This window comes from Macrobrachium nipponense, chromosome 3 (assembly GCF_015104395.2).
Source record: "Macrobrachium nipponense isolate FS-2020 chromosome 3, ASM1510439v2, whole genome shotgun sequence".
NCBI lineage: Eukaryota > Metazoa > Arthropoda > Malacostraca > Decapoda > Palaemonidae > Macrobrachium > Macrobrachium nipponense.
In genome coordinates, this window is record NC_087202.1 from 60,370,749 (window position 1) to 60,388,515 (window position 17,767).

Genomic DNA, 17,767 nt, shown 5'->3' on the forward strand with positions numbered 1-17,767 from the left:
TCTACTCAACGAGATAATAACTGTTTTTATTATGCAAGGAGGCTATTGCAGATATGGAGAAAATTGCAGATTCAGACACAAAATGAATAATTATGATGAAGGAAGAACAAATATTATGGAAAAGTTGGATTTTTTAATGTCAGAATTCTGGAAATGAAAAAAAGAACAACATACCAAGACAGGAAAAGACATGGGAAAATCCTTATTATTACCAATATTAAATGAAGGAGAAAACACGCAAACCATCATAGTGATGAATGCGCAGGGTTTAGTTACGAGTAACTCAAAAAGAAAAATAGAGTACTTAGAAGAACTAACCCAAATTGAAAAGAAAATAGATATAATGAATATAAGTGAAACCTGGTATTCCCAGAGACTGGGAATGATGATCAAATAAAAGGGTTCCAAACTTATAGATCAAGATAGAAAAAAATAGGAATCAAGGGGAACCGCAATATATGGGAAAGACAAAAAACAAGGAAAAAAATATATGAGAAATATAGTTAACTCAAGAATGTGAACTAATAGCGGTAGAATTTGAATCTGAAAAATTAATGAACATAGTAATATTTAGACCTCCTAATACTAAAGAGTTTGACTTAATAATAGAAAAATTGGATGATATATGTAGAAATCACAAGGGACTGGACTATTCTCCTATCTGGAGACTTCAACTTTCCTTTCGTAGACTGGAAAGAACGAATAGGAGATTGTGGATGTACTTATACATATAAAAAGAGAGTAATAGTAGTGCAGAAGATAAGAGGCAATTCGAAAAGCTATTAGATATGCTACTAGAATACAACATTCAACAAATAAATCACCTGCCAACAAGAAAGGAAAATACTTTAGACCTAGTATTTGTGAACGAGATGAATTATGTTAAAGAAATAATAGTTTATAATGCGAGTATTTCAGACCATAATGTCATAGAATTAACAGTCCATTCCAAAGCAAGTGAAAACAGGGATAAGCAAGAAATGAAAAAAGTGGGAAGGATATGGAAAATACAACTTCTACAGTAAAAATATAAAAATGGTTCAGAAATAAAAGAAGAAATTAAACAAAAGATTGGGATAACATTTTCGTAAGTGATGACATAAGGTAAATACGGAGATATTATATAAAATATTAGAGAAAATATGTGGATAAATATATACCGAAGAAGAAAAGTAAACATCAGTCATGCATACCAAGAGACAGAAAGGATCTTGTTCCAGAAAATCAGAAAGTGGAAAAAAGGTCTGCAAAAGAAAAAAATTAAAAATCATGGAAAGTTATAGAACTAAAAAGTAAGATAGAAAATGCAGAACAAAAGATTATACAATCAAAAGAAAATGAAAAACGGGACTTGGAAGAAAAAACCCTATTAAATATCAAGAAAAATCCCAAAACTATTATACTCATATGCGAAGAAGATGAATAAAGAAGAATAGAAATAGGCCCTCTAAGAATTGACGGGAGATTAACGAATGAAAAAAAGGAAATTTGCAACATATTGGCAGAACGATATAAGAGAGAATTCACCCCTAGAATAGATAATGAGATAATGATATAGAAGTAAGGGATGAAAATAGTGAATATTTAGCTGACATAGATCTTAATGAAGCTGTATTGTGCAGGCAATTAATGAAATTAAAATGGAGCTGCTGCAGGGCCGGATGGAGTGCCTGCTATTTTGTTAAAAAAAAGTAGTTCATTCTATCGCCAAAGCCACTTGCAATATTATTAAGACAAAGTGTAGATACAGGCAAGATTTATGATGAGCACAAATTAGCATATATTACCCCTCTACTTTCAAAAGTGGATCAAGACTAGAGCAAGTAATTATAGGCCTGTGAGTCTAACATCACAATATTATGAAAGTGTATGAAAGGGTAATGAAGAAAAATATTATGAAACATTTGATAAAAAATAATTTGTTTGAATAAGGACAATGGTTTGGTTTGTACCCGGAAAAGAAAAGTACACAACCCAACTGTTAGTCCACCGTGAGAACATATTCAAAAATATGAAAAGCGGAAATGAAACAGATGTGGTTTATTTAGACTTTGCAAAAGCTTTTGACAAAGTAGACCATAATATATTAGCGAAGAAAATTAGAAAACACAACATCGTGGATAAAGTAGGAAGATGGTTAAAAGAATTTTTACACAACAGAAAACAGATAGTTATTGCAAACGACGAGAAATCGGATGAAGCCAAGGTAATATCCGGTGTGCCGCAAGGTACGGTGTTAGCTGCAATACTGTTTGTTATTATGATTGAGGACATGACAGTAATGTTAAGGATTCGGTAGCGAGTAGTTTCGCAGATGACACAAGAATAAGTAGAGAAATTACTTGTGATGAAGATAGGAACGCTCTACAAAGAGACCTTAACAAAGTATATGATTGGGCAGAGAAAATAGGATGGTATTTAACTCTGATAAATTTGAATCAATAAATTATGGAGACAGAGAAAGAAAGATATATGCATATAGGGGACCTAATAATGGAGACAATCACAAATAAGGAAGCAGTTAAAGACCTTGGTGTGATGATGAATAGGAACATGTTATGCAATGATCAAATAGCAATTCTGTTGGCAAAATGTAAAGCAAAAACAATGGGAATGTTGTTACGGCATTCAAACAAGAAAGCTGAAACACATGATTATGCTTTATAAAACATATGTTCGTAGTCCACTTGAATATTGCAATATGATATGGTACCCACACTATCAAAAGGATATTGCACAAATAGAGAGTGTACAAAGGTCCTTTACAACTAGAATAGAAGAAGTTAAAGACCTTGACTACTGGGAAAGACTACAATCCTTAAAATTATATAGTCTAGAAAGGAGAAGAGAACGCTACATGATAATTCAGGCATGGAAACAGATAGAAGGAATAGCAGAAAATATCATGGAACTAAAAATATCAGAAAGAACAAGCAGAGGTAGATTAATAATGCCCAAAACTATACCAGGAAAAATAAGGAAAGCACACAGGACATTAATCCACTACGCACCAGCATCGATAATGCAGCGTCTATTCAATGCGTTGCCAGCTCATCTGAGGAATATATCAGGTGTGAGCGTAGATGTGTTTAAGAATAAGCTCGACAAATATCTAAACTGCATCCCAGACCATCCAAGATTGGAAGATGCAAAATATACCGGAAGATGTACTAGCAACTCTCTGGTAAGGAACATTAGAGGTTGCCTCACACTGAGGGACATGGGGCAACCCGAACAAGATGTAAGGTCTGTAAGGTAAGGTCCTCTCTCTCTCTCTCTCTCTCTCTCTCTCTCTCTCTACTCAAGAAGTGTATTGCGTCTGTCTGTAAGTCGACTTTGTGGATCGCAGCTGAGAGAGAGAGAGAGAGAGAGAGAGAGAGAGAGAGAGAGAGAGAGAGAGAGAGAGAGAGAATGAAGTCATTGAGCTACTGTGACTGATAATATATACTTACCAAAATTGGAAGGAAGCCATACGTAGGACCTCTTAAGAGGTAATTCTCATCTCACAGTAGTAGTTGCACTCTCTCTCTCTCTCTCTCTCTCTCTCTTTCTTAGGCGCTTAGTAAGATACGATACTTGCGAATTAGTCCTCGAGACATCCAAGTGCAGACCAAAGCCAAGGCATTGCCAGGTTCCTCAGATTCATCCCAATGCACCATGATTCGATATAACATGAAATTTTAAAATTTTCAGTCGGCATGTTTCAAGAATTTCGATGGAATTTTTAATGATTTGTAATCGTTAAGTAGTGGTCAGCTACGTACGGATTAAGTCTTGATTATCAGGTTAACAGAGTTTCCAAGGGTCTAAAGCATATTATTGACTACGACATCGATATTGATGCGCTTAAGCAAATCTCAGTTGGCACTCGCTACCGTCGTACACAATCATACGTTGAGCGGCCACCCACCATCTTTAATTGGGGTTTGTCAACCCTATTCCTGTCCATTTCAAATCCTTACCTTATTATAGAATGGTATTAGCAAAGCATTTCCGGATGGTATCAGCCTGGATTTGCTTTAGTCGGATTTATATTTTTCAAAGGTATTTTTTGGGTGTTATCTTGGTCACGTTTTAAATTAACAACTGCCCGAATGTTTCAAGTCATTTTTTATGGACCCAATTCTGTTCGCAATTGTTGCCTCTCATGCTAGACTCTAAGGTCTGTTGAAAGTTTCTTTGGTCTGGTTGTCAAAGTGAATGACCAAACACAATGGATACTTAGGTGTTTCTAGTATAGTCACTACCTTCCATGAAAGATTTCTCACCGAGTTTAATCCCTCTACTTGGATATTTGAAATGATCATTAAGATAAAAATAATAATGATAATTTGTCTTAATTTATCCGAATCTGTCTTCCCTCGGCCATTGCATTCATTTCATAAGTATCGTTTGCCGTTTCTTTCTACGAACACTTCTTTTTTCTTGCTTCTCCGTCATTCCTTAACTTAAGGTTCTTGTTGGTTGCAACAATAAAGATTTGAGATCTCTTTTCTTCGATCCTAGATAGTTAGTAAGATTTGTGTGTAAATCATGTGATAGTTTAGTTTTGTTCACCAGCATTCTGTACGTTCAGTCTCTAGATATGCATTTTTAGTAAGTGGCGTGTTATACATTACCGTGAAACTGTAAACGACCTTAAATATCCTAACTTGTGGAAATACTTCCTTTGGATACGGTTTGTTATTTTATTACTGTTTGTTATTTTATACAAAACCAACTTAACTGTTTCGCCAATTCCTGATGTAAACACACACACACACACACACACACATGTATTTAGATTATACTTCATACGCTTTGCGAGAGTGAAGAAATGAAACATTATTCTGGCTGAAGGCTTTTACCAATAATTTGTGATTGCTTGGATTTGGGATTATAACAGTTTTCCTTAAGGGTCTTGACGCCCACTGACTATAGATATTAACTAGCAAGTGCAAGGCAAGGATAAATCAACAGTCCCTTCCCGACGAAGTCTGTGTTAGTTTTTCTGTCTGTACGTTCATGTTAAAGGGATTTTAGTCGAACGTAGTATTAAAGTAGAATGTCCTGGCTAGATGTTCAAAGAAACAGGTTTTGGACTGGCCAAGTCTCAAGTTTATCCAGTGCTGCTTTCACAAGACTGTTATTCTGTTGCAAAAGTGGGTTTTATAGATTGGAGGCGTTAGCAGCCGCCATTGGAAATCCCACTCCTTTGTTTCCATAGAGACGCATACTTGTTCTATACTACTCTTGACAAATGATGGTAATTGTTTAGCAGAGAGGACGTTAAGATTTGGATCAATTTATTTCTTGCCTATACTCACTCACTCTCATGGTACTTAGGACAGTGCGTTTCAAACTCCATTTGCATAACTTTCCTCCTGGAGCTTTTGAAATTGCTACATGTTCTGATTTGGTCCTCGTTAGCTTGGAATTAGGGTGACCAATTGACTCTGATTCTTGGTTTTAACGACGATGGTGGATTTCTTGTTCTCTTGTGTGGAGAGCTATCAATCTAAGACCACACGTCTGTATAAGTGATGACCAGTATGATTCTTGTGTGCTTTTTATGAACCAGTTAATTTCACGTACTACTCAGTACATATGCATGCAGCTTCTGAACTCTCTGCTTCTGAACGCTCAATCAGCTTAGCGCTCGCTCTCTCTCTCTCTCGCGTTGTTAACAATTATGTCAAGTTTTTATTTTCGTAGTGTGCATTGATTGTAAAATAACCTATTCAAAATAGCTTGAGCTTGCCCCTTTACCTCACTCTATTCCAATGCTAATTTAAAACGCCAGAGAGGCGTGATTTAATGTACATTTACCAAAAAGAAAGTTTTGCATTCAATTACCCGAGAGAAAACAACCGAAGAATACAAGATCTCGACTTGGAATATGGTATTTCCGTTACTTGGTATATGTAAAGGTACTTGGAATATGGTATGTTACGTGGTACCGTTACTTGGTACATGTAAAAGGTACCAGAGTTGCCAACTAATTCTTTAACTAAATTTTTGGAAATGGTGCATTCTGCAGTAAACACAAAGTTAGTGCTTTCTCTACAGAACTTGTGACGTCTCGTATATTCTCCTCCCCGTCCTTCCAGACGAGTCGCTTCTCTGTGAACTTGCCAACGAGGTGGCGATTTCAGTCAGGTTATGACGTCCCTTACATTCTCCTCTCCGTCCGGACGATTGTCGGTCGACTGTAGACTCGTTAGTCACCCAAAACATAACATTCCTGCTAAGCTAATTCAGTAAAGCTGACTAATTAAGTCTCATCACGGAATTTTTTTGCCTCACTTCTGTTAAACGGCAAACATGATTCGTAGGATTCAGTAGAAATTTGCACGAAAGTATAACGAAGCATAACCATGACATTGAGATACTTTAAAATAAATAAAAATGATAGTAGTGATAAAAAGGGCCGTGATCTGAATAGGAAACTTAAGGACATTATTATTAATGCTTGTCTTTTTAGGATAAATAATGAATTACAGAAAAAATGCTTGTCTATTTAGGATAAATACTGAATTACAGAGAAAAAATATATATATTATAGAATGTATACCGATGGCCTTCAAATACAAAATAAAAGATATAACAAATGACAGTAGTGACAAAGGGCTCTGCGCTGAATTGGAAATTTAAGGCCATTATTAATAAATAAGGCCATTATTATTAAAAAAATTAATGTCTATTTAACAAGGATGGACATATACTTTGTGACTCTTAACTAGTACTTGTAGACTTATGATAAATACTGAATATCAAAACGTAACATTACTGTAACGTTGCCCTGGACAAATCAAGGTTGTTACTTCTGACCTCTTAATTCAGAACAATAGGCATTTCAAAAACTAAGCATAGGAGATGTTGATCGAGAGACAGAAGTGCAACTTCACCTTTTGGGATCAAAAGTAGTCGACATATACAGGTCAATGAAACTAATCAAGATGAGATTTCTATCAGCATTTCTTATTCATAAAATTATTTAAATTATATGTAAGAATTTAACGCATAATAATGAAATCTTAAGAGTTAAATCATTTACACCAAACTCTATTTGCCCTTTACGGTAATTAAGTAAATTTATGATGCATTACAGGAAATTTTATTTAAAATACTAAACTGTTGAGTTTACGGTGCATTATGGGGAATTTTAGACTTAATAAACGGTTTTAAAACAGTGCATTATGGGGAATTTTAGACTTAATAAACGGTTTTAAAACAGAGACAGGAAGTAGCCCATCAAATTCGCAATGGAGAAAACATTATTGCTAAAAAAAACTGTATTCGTCCATTTCTTGCATTAGAATCAATCTTGACATAATAAAATCATTACATCGAGCCTGACATCTTGTCGCAAACTACGATTTAACATCCATTTTCAAATATGTAAGCCAGTGAGTCACTGGCTTACACCTTTCTACTTGAACTACATATCTTTGGGCATTACAGTCTAAATGACTTTTACAGAGAGAGAGAGAGAGAGAGAGTACTAATGGTGGCAGAACATGCAAGTAAATAATGCAGGGACATTAATCTGTATACTGCTGCCTATGAGGCTTACGTCTTACAATACTTACACTACCGAGTCTTTCTTCACAAGGGAGATTGTTAGTCCTTTGGTTACCGAGTAGGAAAGAACATAAATATTCTACTGCATTTGCTTTTTATACTATAGGTATAGAGGCCTTTAACTCCAACCACTTAAAAGCCCTGAGTACCAGTTATAGTAACGTGTGTATTGTGTCTATCTTGACTGAAAAAAAATTTTATTGGAAAAATAACTAACTTGCAGAGTAAGCCCAACGCTAGTTCTATAACAATTGCTGAACGATTTTTCAGTTTCAATTTACCATCACCATTCGGTGTAGTATAAAGAGCAATGTGGCCGAGGGAAAGGCGGAAAAGGAGAGGAAACAAAAATTTTAATGGATGAAAACTAGAGGATTCTACACGATAGAGGAACCAACAGAAAATACATCATTAATTTTCAGACGGTTCCGTTAGGATGATAAATGGAAATCCCTCAGGGTCGTTTGCAATAATAATTTCTTAAAAACATCTAGTGAACCAGTCACTGTAAAGCTGATCAGATCACAGATACTTTAAAGGAAAACCTGATCAAGAAATGGAAAGGATCAGAAGAATATGAGATTGTAAAATGGTAAGCATTTGTAAAGGATATGAGAAACAAGTGAACGACAGTCTATCTTAAATGAGGCATCTGCATGATCGTACCATGCAAAGAAGAAATTATTCCACACATCCGTGGATCTTAAAAAGTTATGGAACACTAAAAATATTTTTAAAAGACACTGCTAAGACGGAGGGAGTATCAACGAAACTCTTAGTGAGCTAACTATATTTACCCTACCACAAAACATGGGGAAGACAGTAGTTGGTGTGTCCAAGAATGAAATGTAAATGTTTGTCCGCCAAAATTAACCAGAGATTTTTCCTACTTATAATATTAATGACGTTAAACACAGAAGGGTACAAAAGGGTGGTCCATGGTATCTGCTATATACAGGTAACGAAAGAATTAGATGAGTTTGTAGGAATATTTTTATAAAGGAAGATGGTATAGCAAGAGACGCCCAGGGCCGCAAAGGGTACTAGTAAAGGACTCTTATTGACGATACATAAGAACAATAACAGAGAAAGAGATGGGGGTGGGAAACATTATTGTTGTTAGAAGGCACTTCTTGGAAGTGGTAAATCATTCCTGTTACCATGGGGAAACTATCCCCTTAGGTAGTATTGTGGTATTAATAAGAACAAGAAGAGCCATGTATTGATGAAAAAGATTGATGGATAAGAAAATAACTTATCAGACAAGCAAGGTCTTATGATGCATCCATAAGAAATGGTTGATTCAGTGCTGCAGAAACACAGGTGCTGACAAAGATATAACGAGGACTAAAAGGCATCATTATCATGCTAAGATTTATTGTCCTAGTGCAATGTGAAGATCCTGCAATTGATACCCTGAGATTGTAGAATAACTCATAATTTGGGATATATGGGAAGGGGTGGTAAGTTTAAATTAGTCGAAAAAGCAATAAAAAAAGAGGTAGCAAGAATTAATTTGGTGAAAAAAGGAGATAGGATAGATATGGAACAGTCGGAAATTGTACCCAACAGAGAGGAGTGGAGACAACCCCTTCCACGTCTAACCATTTCCATGGACATGCTGATATAAAAGATAATTATGATGATGATGATGATCTTTGTATTTACAAAAGGATTACCGACCTCAATGGAGTTGATCAACCAAAGCACTTTGACTCCACTTGTAATGTTAGTTAAAAAATAATTTAAAAATTGCTTTGAGAAGATTCTTAAAAATGCAGCCACATACGTTAACTATACATTAATGCTGATTTTTCTCCTGAACTTTAACATTTAGTTTCCTTTATATATTTTAGGACGGTCAAAATACTGGACAAAGAATTAAATTTTCAAATTTTGTTTGAAATGTAAAGGAAAACGATAACCATCAAAATAAAAAAATTCAGTTGCCTGTGAAAGGTACTCCACAACAAAATACTCTCCGCGAATAACACTTATACAAATGAAGAATCAGTTCTTGAACAGTATACTCTCTCTCTCTCTCTCTCTCTCTCTCTCTCTCTCTCTCTCTCTCTCTCTAGAAAAAAGTACTCAAAAGACATCCAATCACTTCTTATGCCCTTCCAATCATCAAGCGTCTTTCTTCATCACTCAAATTTACACATACTATGAATATGCGAAGTAAAATTCGACAGTCCACTTCACTACCTTTTTAATTCCTATAGACTAATTCGACTACGTGTCCTTTTCCGGTTTCAATTGTCTGTGTTGAATAACCTATTAGGTCCCAGTGCTTGGCCTTGGTCTAAATTTCATATTTCGTTACCATTCTATCTCTGTGTAACTGTTTTGGTAGGGGTTATTTTCTAGTGCCAAGGCTAATATCACTGACGAACTAAAGCTGAATTTAGCCCTTAGACTTTGCACCAGCTTCTCCCCTGATTTAAATTTGCTTCCAACAATTTCTGCAGATGATTTAGCATTTGATCACCCTGTCAAGTTTTCACTCTGCAATAATCTTTCATTCCGTTCTGACTGCAGAAACTTGGCATTATAAAGTTGATCACAGTAATAATAAAGCGATTATGATCTTTATCGAAACAATGGCTTGATAGAAGCCAGGTAGTTTAGGTTGAATCAAAATTTTACTCTAGTTTCCACACCTGCAATTCTAACTTTAGCCCTTTGAATGGAATTACTTTGTTACAAAAGCTTATGTTACCAAAACAACTTGCTCAAAATGTGCATAATTGTGACTACAAACCCCGAACAAGTTAAAGACCTTTAAGTGATAAGTTTGGAATTTTTTAAATATCTAAAATTGTGTCCAAATTACGAAAACGGTCACAAGCTAAGGAGAGTCAGCTAATACCTAAACAAATACTTTATTCTGTTTTTGTAAAATCTGATTTTTTAAACAAATTATACTGCTCTAAAGAAAGTTAGGTAATAAGAGTTTCTTCTCATCTATAAATTAGTCACTCCGTTAAGTCTTTTATGTGTACGTACCATCACCATCGACTTTAACAAATACAGAGGTTAGAAGGTGAAAGGAAAGCCCAGAAAAACTTCAACAATATCAGAAATACGACAGTGTCTACAATAGGAATAAACCATTACAGATACCGAGATCCCTTACTGGAGGTAAATTCTTGCGCTTGGCGTCAAACATTCGTCCAAGGATGGAAACTTGATATAGCAGATATCATGTTCCCTACATGTGAAGGGATGTTGTCTCTCGCTCGAGGATCGTTTATCTGGAAATCGAAAAGAAAATCAGAACATTCTTATACTTACAGTTAGAGGCAAATTTACTTTGAGGAATGTAGTTACTTTTCTTAAACATGTCACAATAAACAAGCATACTTCTCGCCTGCGTTCGTGATTTTGTACATACGCAGTTCTAGAAGCTATAACTACTTACATTCTCATTACTCGAAAAAAATTTTGAAATATACGATCACTGTACCTCATGAAATACTAGTTTTAAAACAAGCATATTAATTTTAACTATGTAAATAATTTCATGATATTGTGCAATATTATGCCTGAATGTAAGTGGCAATTTTATTTGAATATGCCGGAACACAAAAGAAATCAACAACAACAACATTCCTGGATGAAACTTACCATGCTGGAATGAAACCACTCCCTGAAGCTTATTTCTATATCGTTCACGTCACCCGATGGCTGCTGTCTATTATGTTACAGTAACGACATCTTGCGAGTCTTCACCAAATCCCAGGTTCTCGCGAAGTCTTCAACTGAAAGATTGAAAATATCATGCACTTGCTTTCAACTATGATTTTTTTTTTATTATCAAATAATGGATATAACGACATGCTGAGAACCATATCGGCTGTGTCACACTGAAAATTCACTTTGAATATTCTCAAAGGATATCATCCTTATGTGAAATCACGTTATTTACTTAACTAATCAAATATAGCCTGAGCTAAAGGACTTGGACTCACGCTTTGTATAAAGCACTATCAGTTGTAATCATGAACACCTGACGATCCCTTTTCATTTAAATTTAGCTGCCAGGTTCCTACTTAAACAGTACTTTATCGTGAGTGTTATATTAGTAGATAGCCATCTTACCACTAATGACTGTGATGGACCATCTACGATGTCGGGCTTTTGACAAATCGAAAAACTGCATAGCCGGATCTCCCAGCTGAGTATATAATTACGGAGCATTACTACATAGAAAGCAGGCTTTTATAGTCGCCTCTAACATCTTCAATAAATTACCATTGACTTAAATAGGCCTTATCTCCAAAAATATTTAATATAATTTTAGCTTTTCAAGCATGAAAACTGCATTACGGCCCCAGCAAAAAAAGAAAAATTCATTCTCTATTTTTGGCAAAACCCCGCTATATATCTTATGTTTAACCTTTTTGCTTATAAGCTTCTACAAGAAAGGCCACTGAAGGAACTTCAACAATATCCAAATACACTTTACAACAGCACCCACATCATCAGCCAGTTCTGTTTCCAAACTACGTATGTAGCAGAAGGAAGCTCCTCTCCCGCTCTCCCACAGACTACCCTCCCCCTCCGCTGACGGCAATGGAGGCAAGATACTGACTTAAGCACCCCACCAGAGGTCAATCCATTAGCAACCATCTATCCTATTTATCTCATCATCTTACCCCCACCAAACATCTCTAACACAGAACTCACTCTCAACTTTTAGTCTCGTTAATTTCATTAATAGCAGAGATTTCGAATCCTGTGTTTTTTATTTTTTATTTATAGCAGACCCAACAGAACTGTTGGCGAGCCCTAGAATGAGAGGGAGTATGACACGGGAAGAGCGCCTCGACCTTAGCCTCTCATTTCAAGTACTAGCAAACTAAGTCTAAAGTAGAGTTGATTTACTCAAAATGGAAAGAAGCTCCCTCATCGAATGAAAAAAAGAATACGTACTCTATAATCTCTCTACAAGTAGCAGACTTTTAGGGAAATAAAAAAGGCCGACAGATAAATGAACAATTATATTAGATGTCGCTCTCCATTCTATGATAATTCGCTACCAAGAAAAAGACTAGTGTTAAAAAAATTAATTTGGTAACAACCGAATTTATTGATGGGTCCTTTACTGACTTTTAGAGTCGGATCAATATTCTTATAAAAAATCGATTTTCACGAAGAAACTAAAGAAAAAACTACTCTATTATTATTATTATTCAGAAGATGAAATCTATTCAAATGGAACAAACCCAAGCCCAAAGGGTCCATTGACTTGAAATTCAAGCTTCCAAAGAATATGGTGTTCATTAAGAAGACAGACAGACAAGGTAGAAGGAAATACAGAAAGGCCCCACTTATTACAAAAAATGAACGAATCAACAAATAAACATGTATTTAAATGCAAGAAGAGTATTAGTATTGCACCTTCGCTTTAACTTCTGAAGTGCCAATTGCACGACTTAAGGGAATCTATTCCTCAACCCCAACAGCGGAAGGATAAAGGACCTCAGGAACCAAGAAACTCGACATTTAGGCACATTTACTGCATACTGGGGGTGCTGTTCAGCGAATCTGGCTGCTCTCGGCAAATAAAGAGGATCAGGGATCAATTGTGAATGTGAAAGATCTTTGTTGAAATACAACTTAGGAAAAAGTGACATACAAGAGGCCATCCGTCGACGGTCCAAGCCATAACTACAACTATTAGGAAACAGAAACCAACCACTGCGAAACACTATTTATAAAGAGATAAATCTCTGGCAGAAGCAGACATCCAGACGAAGAACAGTATTCTAGCAAAGGGATTACAAAAATGACCTATAACAGGTTGCATTGATTTTATCACTGTTATAAATATGCGACCTTACGAACGATACCTTACTTTCGTGCAGCATTTGATGAAAATTTCATTAGATGTTTATTAAAAGTTAGATTTGAGTCAAAGGTGATACTAAGAATAGTTAAAAGCTTCAGACTCGTTCGTGTAGTTGGCCAAAGAAACCTTAACGGACGAAAGAGGAATGGCCCCCATCCCGGTGGAGACCGTAATTTGGCAGGGGTGCTAAGAATCTCATGGTCTCCTAATTTTTTTATTCATGCTAAAAGTACTATCAAAATTGACAAGTGAAATGTGAGAAAGTTCAATTAGAATAGCAAATTTTAAAAGTTAGTTGCAGTTTTGCTAAGTTAGGAATGACATGTGCTGTAACAGAAACAAGATTAACTGAAATCAATAAATTGGATTAGGAGAATAATTTGTTTGTCAGAGACTAAGATTGCTGTTGGGACACAAGGCAGAGAAGGCTCTATGTGAATGGGATCCTATGGACAAGCTATTGTTGTACGTACGGTTCAAGTAAAATCATAGTAACATCAGTTGTTTGTGTTATGCATCCACTAATGATGCACCTGATGAATGACATATTTTATGGAAAGCTGCAGGAAGGAATAGGAAGAGTTGCTAGAAATGATGTTTTGATTTGTATTGGAGACTTCAATACAATAATGGGCTGTTAAAATGAGAGATTTGAGGCTTGTATGTTTAAGATTGGCGCTCAGAACAATATTAGGTACTTATTGGTATTTATTGCAAGGAAAAGGATATCAATGACAATCAGAAAAGTAAAGGGGTGCAGTCGGTTAATGAGTGTGTAGGTTCTCATGCTGGAAGTGGCTAGGCCATGTGTATTAAAGACATGGAATAGTACGAGATACACCGAGGTGGATTGCCCTTTAGTAGAAGAAATAGAAGTAGGCATGAGGAGTTATCCCAGGACACAATGTGGTAGCGCTAGTTCATCGAGGCCCTATGCATACTCGTGGGTGCCGCAGGAAATAATGGGTTGAGCGATTTATTTACGTTTAGTCTCTGTACTAATAAATGCTTTCATTGACAATACGAAGTTCTCGTTTAGTTTCTGTGAATGAAAATTAATTCAATATGACTGATCATACAATTTATTCGGCTCTTACAATATAACTCAAAACAGATGGTTATTTGATATAATATACCGAAAATAGGTTCAGTATTCTCGTAGGAAACTAGGCAATTAAGCACTTATACTTGGGAAAGAATGTCTTTCAGTTTAATAATTTCGGCAAAGTCCAGTTACACACAAATACAACATCCGGTTAATATCTAAAGAATTCATACAATCAGCAGCCTTAATGATCGTGGAGGAAGATTATGCTATTAGATCAAGTGAGCAAATGCACTAACAGTCACAGTACTCGGAAAAGTTAGTAGAATGAACTACCTGCAATCGTTAACAAGGAATTGCTATTGGTTTCTTAGAAAAATTTTCACTATTGAATTTGCTATTTTTAATTACTACATGTCAACAGTAACTTATGGGGGGCCCTCTTCAGTTTTACCCCCACCACAATCCCTCTCTCTCTTTCTCTCCTCTCTCTCTCTCTCTCTCTCTCTCTCTCTCTCTCTCTCTCTCTAAACAAATTTGCAGTTGAAACTGAAAACATGAGACAAAGACTGGGATTATAGAATGAAATTAATTTCAGGTTCGAATTCAAATTAAAATTACTTCTGAAAATGAAAAATAAAATAATAGCAACTAAAAAATTTTGTAAAACAAATTAAAGACGCATAATACTAGATGCCAGATAAGGTCTCACTGTCAGTAGTTTGCTTTACGTTCGCATGTCCGGACTCAGTCTCAAGGGATGAAGAACACTACTATGGTTGGACTGGTTGCCTTTCACCATTGAATATATACTTATCTTGATTTCAAAGGCATAAATCATGAACATCCCTTCACATGTTGGTCGAAGTTTCGTGTATTTCATTATCGCTTGAATAGAATCGACTGAACTTTGTTCGATAATTATTTATATCCGACTCAGTACCATTTTATTAAAAATCTTCATTAGACGTAAATTACATGTTTCGAGAAACCGTTGAAATAAAGTTGTTCCTAAGTTATTTGCCTATAATTTCAAAAAATAACATGCATTGATTTAAGAGATTTCCAGACTTGTTGTTTACTTTGATTCCATAATAACAATTTCCATTGCTGCCTTGAATACGCTTTTAAACTACATCAAACTGAATCCTCTCATGCTTTCATTAACATTCAAACTTTCACAGATGTTGTGTCCAATAAAATCTAAAACAATCTATTTTGTTTGCCATCTTCAGCTTGCAATACTACCTTGACCAGTATCACATTGACCAGTATCATCTTGACCATTAGTAAATATATTAATTCCAGAATTTAAAAACTTGCTCTTATGTTGGCTGTATCTCCCACTTAACCAGGTATGGCTGTCAGTACAAATAAGTTTCAAACGGATGTGCACCTGGACTTGACAAAGGATTTGGAATCCTGCCATTATTTTTCTTGCATTAACAAGATCAATTCAGAACTTGAGGGTTACTACTACGAACAAGATCAACTGCTGCCGCTTTGCAATGACAACGAAGTAATCTTTATGAAGGAACCTAACAGACCTCAGTGTTTTGAGAATTTGGCATTTTGACGGATTTAAGCAGTTGGTGCATCTGGAAACAAGACATGAAACGCCTGTGTTAAAATAGCTTAAAAATTTACATTCAACTTTAACCTTTAATGTAAAAGTTAAACCATTCTACCTTTAATGCAAAGTAATCCTTCTACCTTTACATTAAAGGTAATTCAAAATCTGACCTATGCAATACGTCCTCCTACCGACTCAAAACTCTCTTAAACTGAGGTCCGCTATAAAGAACATTCGTCATTACGATACTAAAGTTTAAGGGGAATGAATGACATTGATTCATAACCGACTCTTTTGAAATTAAAAGTACTTTTATCAGGTAAATTTATACTTTACAACCAGACTGTCTCTCAGGCTTTTGCATTATTGTTTTCGGAAGAGCTTAGTTTTCGACTTTGATTAAAGCCGAAAACAGCAGCATTTCCCGAAAAAAACATGAACAAAACGCACAAAAAACATCTATACTTTCTAAGTTTGCTAATAACCGATATCTTATTACCTTGTCTATACTATTAACTAATAATTAATAAATATCATCTAACCATACCAAGGGTATGGTTAGAAATATTTTAAGGGGGTGGGGAAGGTTAGTGCATCCATGATCTACATCAGTTGGGTTTGTTGACAAAACACATCCCACCGATCCATCACATGACAGAATTAAGGTAATTTTTTAAAAATCATATCTCTGAAACTTTTAACTGGCGAATGGAAAGATGGGGATGTTTTGAACTCTCATTGACTACTACACATCTATGGAGGAGTCATAGTTGGGTTGCTGACCGGGTGGAAACCCATCAAGGTAATTCTAAGCCCTCATTCCGCGGTGAAGTAGACTATGGCAGTTGGCGTTTTTCCTACGTTTATTTTACTTACTGAACAAGATTTAAAGTAATATTATTCGGACGACTGTAATTAACCCCAGGGGCCATTACTAAAACACGGCGAAATACATTGGACGCCCCCAATCCCTAGTGGATGTCGTTTTGCGGTTACGTTTCTTGTAGGGTAATTCTAAAGAATAGTTCCGCACGGACTGCAAGGAACGTAACCGCGGATACGACATCCACTAGGGATTGGGGCGTCCAATGTATTTCGCCGTGTTTAGTAAAGGCCCCTGGGGTTTAATTACAGTCGTCCGAATAAATATTACTTTAAATTCTTGTTCATTAAGTAAAATAACGTAGAAAAAGTAACTGTCATAGTCTACTTTGCCGTGGAATGAATGCTTAGAATTACCTTGTCATATCCTAAATGATTAAATCATCTTACCGCTCTAATCATCATCATCATAATCATATACGTTAAATATGAATGATCCACTCCCAGAACCCGGCCCTCTCATCGTTCTCCCTCATCCGTAAAAGAAAACTGCAGCAAACAAGATCTAGGTAATAACTCCGAGTCGGGTATTTCTTTAGAAACTAGTGTTCTATAGTATTTGGCTTGCTTATTAAGACTTTACCGTTATTTTTGGGAGGTCGACTGTAATTAAACCTTAGTGGCAGTGCTACTAAACACGGCAAAATACAATTGACGCCCCAATCCCTAGTGGCTTCCGTATTAGCAGGACCGTTCCTTGCAGTCCGTGCGGAGTTATTGCCTAGAAATACCAACATTACGAGATAGCTGGATGCAATAGGTTACAATTAGGTACCACATGCCCATAGAGTCGAAAAGCAAATTCGTCATTGCATAAGTATTTCCAACTGTAACCAGATAAATTTAG

At 35.8% G+C, this 17,767-nt stretch overlaps 1 long non-coding RNA gene across 1 annotated transcript in view; it reads right to left on the minus strand.

Moving 5' to 3' along the window:
- Positions 1-8,723: 8,723 nt before the first annotated feature.
- Positions 8,724-17,767, minus strand: part of LOC135222207 (uncharacterized) — a 9,503-nt gene continuing 459 nt past the window's right edge. The window contains exons 2-3 of the long non-coding RNA XR_010316212.1: positions 11,194-11,327; positions 8,724-10,820 (exon numbers count right to left, since the gene is read on the minus strand). This is a non-coding gene — a long non-coding RNA (uncharacterized LOC135222207). The remainder of the gene's footprint in view (positions 10,821-11,193; positions 11,328-17,767) is intronic.